This window comes from Scylla paramamosain, chromosome 13, assembly GCF_035594125.1.
Source record: "Scylla paramamosain isolate STU-SP2022 chromosome 13, ASM3559412v1, whole genome shotgun sequence".
Lineage (NCBI taxonomy): Eukaryota > Metazoa > Arthropoda > Malacostraca > Decapoda > Portunidae > Scylla > Scylla paramamosain.
The window spans coordinates 18,604,585-18,612,084 of record NC_087163.1 but is presented as its reverse complement, the minus strand read 5'-3'; the positions used below and the strand labels follow the sequence as shown (position 1 = coordinate 18,612,084).

Sequence of the window (7,500 nt, the reverse complement as noted above, 5' to 3'; positions counted from 1 at the left end):
GCCATCCATTTTTGAACAGGTCACAGTGCGAGGAGGAAAGAAAGGGAAGTTTGATATTCCACGATACAAAATAAAAGGGCCAGTTTAAAGGGAATAGGAGTCGTTGTACTACTACTGGTAACGTACTTATTCTGTAGCTCTTCTGTACCTGTAATTACTCTCTCTCTCTCTCTCTCTCTCTCTCTCTCTCTCTCTCTCTCTCTCTCTCTCTCTCTCTCTCTCTCTCTCTCTCTCTCTCTCTCTCTCTCCGACATTGCATTGCATGAATTTAAATGTTAAGTAGTGGTAGGTGTGAATTTATAACAGTCAGTCTTTTAATGATCGTTCCTTTTTAGACTCACTCACTGCCAAAATTTTCGAGGATGTTATAAAAAAAAACAAAAAACATATGTAATTACTCAAGAGACGCGATATAAATATATAAACATAAAGTAAAAGAGCCAAGAAATTCTCATTCCCGAACACCTGAACCAAATCTGAAAGCGAAAAAGGAGAGAGAAAAAAGAAACACTCATGAGACACTAACAGGAAAAAAAAAAGAAAATATCAAAAGTAAAACCATCACCTAGCAAACATTATTTTAAATTCTGGTCGGGGTTTTTTTTGTCTTGGCGGCGAGGTCCCTGAGGGCGGTACAGGAGGAGAGCCGCGGCAGTGTTACTCGATACTGGTGGCGTGTCACATGTCAGGGAAGTGCGCTGGGGGGTTACACTGCACCGATAGTAGATAGTAGAGAGTGGCGATACTATGAGATTCGAATGTGGTAACTAGGAGAGGATAGACAAGACAATAAAGGACGTTTTTTCTCTCCTTTTTTTTTTCTCTCTCTCTCTGTACTATTCACTGATGCTGTGGGTGGATCTGCACGGCAGGAGAAAGAGAGGAAGACCTACAAAAAGGTATATGAGTGTATTGAACGAGGATGTACTTGTAATGGGTGTGACTGGGGTGGTCTGGGCATGTCAAGAGGAGAAACGAGGAGTATGAGATGAGGAGGCTGCTGGAGACAGATCTATCCAGCAGGAGGAAGAAGAGGAGATGGAGGAGGAGTAGGAGGAGGAGGAGGAGGTGCGAAAAGACAACACTTTAAATCCAGGGAAAGTTAAACAAGAAGATACAAGAAGGAAAAAGTTTTATAGTGCGAATCAGACTGAAGAAATTGAAGGAAGGAATGAAGGAGGGAAGGAAGGGAAGGAAGGGAAGTAAGGAGTAAAGACACAGGTGGCCTCAGAAGCGATGAGGTCAAATGAAGTGACAGTTTACGAAGCGATAAGACTGATGACCTCTAATGACCTTTGCAATGTTGATGAATAATTGACCTCACGAGAGAGAGAGAGAGAGAGAGAGAGAGAGAGAGAGAGAGAGAGAGAGAGAGAGAGAGAGAGAGAGAGAGAGAGAGAGAGAGAGAGAGAGAGAGATTATTCATCTCTCCTGTCTTTCTTTCTCCCTCTCTCCTTTGCACACACAAGAGAAAAAAATAAATGTAAAATTTTAAAGAGCTGTTTACATACCGCTTAGAAATCTTGCTTCCTTTTAAGCATTTATATATTTTTTTCTTTCAATTCTTTTATGCACGTTTGTATGTTTGTTAGTTTGTTTGGGCGAATAAATGTTTTTTCTTCTTTCTCTTCAACTAAACCAGGATTTTTCATGTATGGGTTTTTTCATGCTCCGATGACCTTTGTGGCGAAATGAATCACATGAAAAAATGATGGAGGCCTTTTCTTTTCTTTATGCAAGGTTGGTGTTTTGTTATTCAGGGGGAAAAAATCAAGTAATATTTGTCTTGTTACTTCCTCAGACGAGCTATAAAAGATATGTCAGATTTGCTTCTCGTCTTCGTCTTTTTTTTCTTCTCTCTCTCTCTACCACACACACACACACACACACACACACACACACACACACACACACACACTCACCCTAGATCATCACAGGATTATATTACATCCACTAATGACACTCCTCTCCCTCCTCCTCTCCCTTCCTCCTTACGCTTCACCTGCTCCTCTTCCTCCTCCTCCCTCTCCTCTTGCGCTCATGCTTCTCCGTCAGAATATTATTAACCTTAAACTGATTTCCCACCCACATTGCCTCAGTGCATAGAGGGATGAGTCTCTCCCATGACCAGAGCTATTATAAGCATGTTGAATCCTCCTCAATACATTTATTATTAATTTCAAGTCCCCTTTTAAACTTTTTTTTAAATTTTATGTTTGACTATTTTGTTCTGACGCTTTAGAAGAGGTAAGAAGCTTTCTCTCTCTCTCTCTCTCTCTCTCTCTCTCTCTCTCTCTCTCTCTCTCTCTCTCTCTCTCTCTCTCTCTCTCTCTCTCTCTCTCTCTCTCTCTCTCTCTCTCTCTCTCTCTCTCTCTCTCTCTCTCTCTCTCTCTCTCTCTCTTTGTTTGGTGTTTTCGGTTTCTGTCTCTTTTCCTAGTATTTGCTTTCTGTTTTTCATTAGTTATTCTTGTTAACTTTTTCTTTCTCCTTCCTTCTTTCTCTTCTTTTTAATCTATTTGGACCCTTTTCTTGCTGGTCTCACAATGTCTCTTCTATTAGTTATTCTTTTCCATCTCTTCCTCCTCCTCCCCCCTCTTGGTCTTCCTCCTCCTTCTTCCTCCCTCTTTTATCTGTTTGAGCTCTTTTCTTTTAGTTTCACCCTGACTATTCTATTCATTATCCTCCTCTTTCTTCTCTTCTTCTTCCTCCTCCCCTTCCTCTCCCTCTGGCGGCGTGTGGAGAAATTACGATCTTCTTTATCCACGTCGTCTGGATTTCTTATAAGGATTATGATGCCTTAAGTGCCAAGGAGGAGTGGGAGGAGGGATAAGCTGGCACATTCTCTCTCTCTCTCTCTCTCTCTCTCTCTCTCTCTCTCTCTCTCTCTCTCTCTCTCTCTCTCTCTCTCTCTGACCTTGAACAGAGAAAACAAACTATTTCGCAGACCAAAAAACGGACAGAGAGAGAGAGAGAGAGAGAGAGAGAGAGAGAGAGAGAGAGAGAGAGAGAGAGAGAGAGAGAGAGAGAGAGAGAAGAAAAAGAATAAGCGGTTTTTATGCCTATCTGAATATTCCCCTTTCTCTCTCTCTCTCTCTCTCTCTCTCTCTCTCTCTCTCTCTCTCTCTCTCTCTCTCTCTCTCTCTCTCTCTCTCTCTCTCTCTCTCTCTCTCTCTCTCTCTCTCTCTCTCTCTCTCCCCTTTCTCTCTCTCCCTTTCTCTCTCTCTCTCTCTCTCTCTCTCTCTCTCTCTCTCTCTCTCTCTCTATCTACGCCTCTCTACCCTTCCTCAATCTCTCTTCCCTGTCACTTCTCTCCGTCTGGCAATAAAATAATACGTTGGAGAGAGAGAGAGAGAGAGAGAGAGAGAGAGAGAGAGAGAGAGAGAGAGAGAGAGAGAGAGAGAGAGAGAGAGAGAGAGAGAGGGAGGGAGGGAGAATAAAAGCAACAAAGACAAGAAAATAGAAAAGAAAGAGAGAAAGGAGGACGAGGAAGAGGAAGAGGAAGAGGAAGAGGAGGAGGAGGAGGAGGAGGAGAAAGAGATCAAACAAAGGCGAAATAAAAGAAGAAAGGATAACACGGATTAGCGCCACACACCTCAATAGAAAACGATTTGCAACGCAGAAAACGGGAAATCGGTGTCAAATCTTCACACATTTCTCCACCACTCAGCTGAAGGAGTGTCTGACGCGCGTGATTTGATTGGCTGACGTAAAGGGGGAACGTTTTTCTTGTTTTTCTCCTTTCCCAGTAAACGTCAGAAGGTGAATTGTTATGGAAATGTTATTATTTTTTCTTTTTTATGTGTATACCTTGCTGGTTTCTTCCTCGGTAACTTGGCTATTGGAGAATTGCTAGAAGTCTTGTAAGGTAAACAGATTTTTTCTTTATCTTTCTTTCTTTTTTTCTTTTACTGAACGCCAGATGATAAGGTAAAGAGTAATTTAGTAAAAGAACATTTGTAATTAATTTCTCTGTCCTCCGTTCACGTTAAGTTGGCGGGAGATTTAATTATCACAAAAAGAACGTTTTTCTCTTTAATAAATGGAAAAAATAAATAAATCAAATCGTTATATGTATATGTAATTACCTGCCTGGCTTCCCTCGTTCACGTTAACTTGGCGGGAAAGAGAGAGAGAGAGAGAGAGAGAGAGAGAGAGAGAGAGAGAGAGAGAGAGAGAGAGAGAGAGAGAGAAGGCTTATTAAAGAATAAACGTTTACTATCTCTGTCTTTCTCTTGCTCTCTGTCACTAAACGTTTACCATCAGAACGTTTCTAATGAGTTCATCAGTATAGGTCACCTTCATTCACGTTAACTTGGCGGACGCGGAGGATTATACCGGGAGGCGTTCACGTACCCAGGTGTCTCCGTTCGCGTTAAGTTGGCGGCAAGGATAATTGCTCCACCAGGGACTCCGGAGTGTCGTGATGGCGGTGGAGGCGAGGTGGTAACGGAATTGAGGATCATTCGCAGAAAGTCAAGTGCTATTTCTGTCCAAGATTGTAATGAGCTTCCACCCCCCTCTCTCTCTCTCTCTCTCTCTCTCTCTCTCTGGTTTGCTCCCTACGCTCTTGCCCTTTCAATCTCTCTGTCTCTCTCCTTTTCTTCAGTGCTTTACTTATTCTTCGTTTCTCCCTTATTCCCCTTTTTTCTTTCTCGTTCTCCTTACCTCTCTCTCTCTCTCTCTCTCTCTCTCTCTCTCTCTCTCTCTCTCTCTCTCTCTCTCTCTCTCTCTCTCTCTCTCTGTCTCTGTCTCTCTCTTCCTCCTCTTCCTCTTTCTCTTATCCTTTTTTTCTTTATCTTTTGTGTTACTTCTTTTGTTTCCGTTTTTTTTTGTTTTGTTTTTGTCTTTATTACGCTCTGGTTCAAATCTCTCTCTCTCTCTCTCTCTCTCTCTCTCTCTCTCTCTCTCTCTCTCTCTCTCTCTCTCTCTCTTGCATCCATTCACCTGAAATATTCTCCGTAAGCCACAAACTCTCTTCTCTCTCTCTCTCTCTCTCTCTCTCTCTCTCTCTCTCTCTCTCTCTCTCTCTCTCTCTCTCTCTCTCTCTCTCTCTTCTCCCTTTCCCTCTACCTCTCTCCTTTTTGAAGAAGGAAAGCGTTGACAAGACTATTAACTGACAGAGTGAAGGAAAGTAAATATCTTAACCGCAGAGGAAGGAAGATGGTAGAGGGAGGGAAGGAGGGAGTGGGAGTGACGGAGGGAGGAAGAAAGGAGAGGAAGGGAAAGAGAGAAGTGTCATTTTAAAAGGTTAAACAGATAGCACATCAATTTTTGAGAGAGAGAGAGAGAGAGAGAGAGAGAGAGAGAGAGAGAGAGAGAGAGAGAGAGAGAGAGAGAGAGAGAGAGAGAGAGAGAAAGAGAGAGAAGAGAAGAGAAGAGAAGAGAAGAGAAGAGAAGAGAAGAGAAGAGAAGAGTAAAGAACTGAAGAGAAGAATAGAGAAAAGGAGAGGAGAGAAGAAGCACATAAAATAAAAACAAAAATACTAACAAAATACAAAGAAAACAACAATAATGATAAGATGAAGATATGACAAGCAAACAAACAAACACACACATATCACTATCACGAGAGCACTTCCCACTATTCATTAATCAGTATAAAAAGAGAAAAGAAACAAAAAAGAAACGAAAAAAAAAACACTAATTTACATCTCTCTCTCTACCCCTCCTTCCTCCCTCCTCCCCTCTTTCCCTTCCATAAAAATCAACAAACAAATAGCCAACTCCCCTATCCTTCCCATCCCCTCTCCTATCCCTTACCCATTAGTCCCTCCCTCTTCCTTCCCGTTAGTCTCTTCTTTTCCTTCCTCCTCCTCCTTTTAAATCCCTCTCTTCCTCCATCCCTTTTTTCCTTCTTTTCATTTCTTCTTTTTATCCCTCTTCTCCTGCTTCCTTCCCATCTCCTCTTTATCCCTCTTTCCTCTCCTTTTTGCTCCATTCTTCTTCCTTCCCCTGCCCTCTCTCTTCCTCCTCCTCCTCCCTTCCCCGTCCGTGTGGGAATCTCCGGGTGTTTTCAGCGCAGATAGAGGGGAAAAAAAGGGGAATAAATACTCTCTTTTGTAATGACAACGGGATAGTTTGAGGGGAAAGAGATGATTATGATAAATAGAGGAATATGAATAAAGGTGATTAGATAATACGGTGTTTGTTTTCTATTCACTCTGATGAAGAGAAGACGTTTGAGGATTAAACTGAATAAGTAAAAAGAATGATTGAGAGTATAAATGATGTTCATTTCTTTCATAGAGAAAAATATATACAACGTACTTTACATACAAGCTTGTCTCTGGAAATTAAGCTTAAATAGAAAAAAATAACCTGAATATGTAAACATAAGGCCTTGAAAAAATGTGAAAACAGCTTTAGGTTTAATTTTCATAACAAGGTGGAGCACGAGTGAAAATTTATTCTCTGCAACTCGAATAAAACACCACAAAATCTGCATTATTTTTCAATACGCCTTCTTAATTAAGAGCAAACTATTTTTTAAAATTCTAATTCAAATTCAAAGACATTATGATTTTCTGTGCCGTGTGAATATTAAGTCTACTTAATGTTGTAAGTATATGGAGTAATGATGAAAAAGAAAACGGGAAATGTACAAAACTAAACATTTTTATCCCTTTTCTGATAACCCCCCCAAAAAAAAACATAATAATATTAGTTTCATTTTTATCACTTAAAAAGCTTAATTATTTCATTATAATTTCTGCACAGTGAATTTACTTTATTATTTAACTGCAGAGAGAATAAACGAAAAGAAACTGAGGAAAAATAACACACATTTTCCAATTTTCTTTCATGGAAAATTATAGAAATTCTAACAGCATCCCCGAGGTGTAGCATTCTTATCATTGTTATGTATCTAGCGAGGTCATTGTCATGAATGTGAAGATCAGGGCGATGCTAAAAGGTCATGTCATCCCCATAGCGCTTCGTGGGATCAGAGAGGAAGAGAAGGATGAGAGTTTGATAAGATGAAAAAGGGGAAAAAGGAAAAGAAAAAAAGAAAAAGAAAAAAAGAAAACAAGAAGAAAAGAAAGTTTAAAATTGCGTAACTAAAAGGAAAAGTTAGAAATATCAAGAGTATTTTTAAAGTTCTGAGTTAATATATTCCATTGCGAGATAGGAGGGACACACACACACACACACACACACACAGACACCATGATCCCGAGAGCTTAGGAGGAAATGTGCAGCTACACAGACCAGAGGGAGGGGAAAATAATGAAGACATGGCAACACAGCAATGGAGGACCAATCAGAGAACGACTTTTAGAGCAGGAGTTGTCAGTCTGTCTATTTTTTACTTTATTTATTTCATTTATATCCCCCACCCACTCCCTCCCTCCCTTCCCTGTCGTGTCGTTTATTTGAGTTTGGTGTGACTTGGAATATTGTGTGTCTGGATTTGTTGTTTGTCTTTAGTCTTCGTTAACTTTCATATTATTGCTTGAGTGATTAATTTTTGTGTTGTTATTTTTTCATTTCAATATTCTT

The 7,500-nt window shown here is 40.4% G+C and overlaps 1 protein-coding gene across 1 annotated transcript in view; it reads right to left on the bottom strand.

The window, feature by feature from the left end:
* Positions 1–7,500, bottom strand: part of LOC135106451 (FMRFamide neuropeptides-like) — a 60,260-nt gene that overhangs the window by 9,488 nt on the left and 43,272 nt on the right. The gene's annotated exons all lie outside the window — the stretch shown is intronic.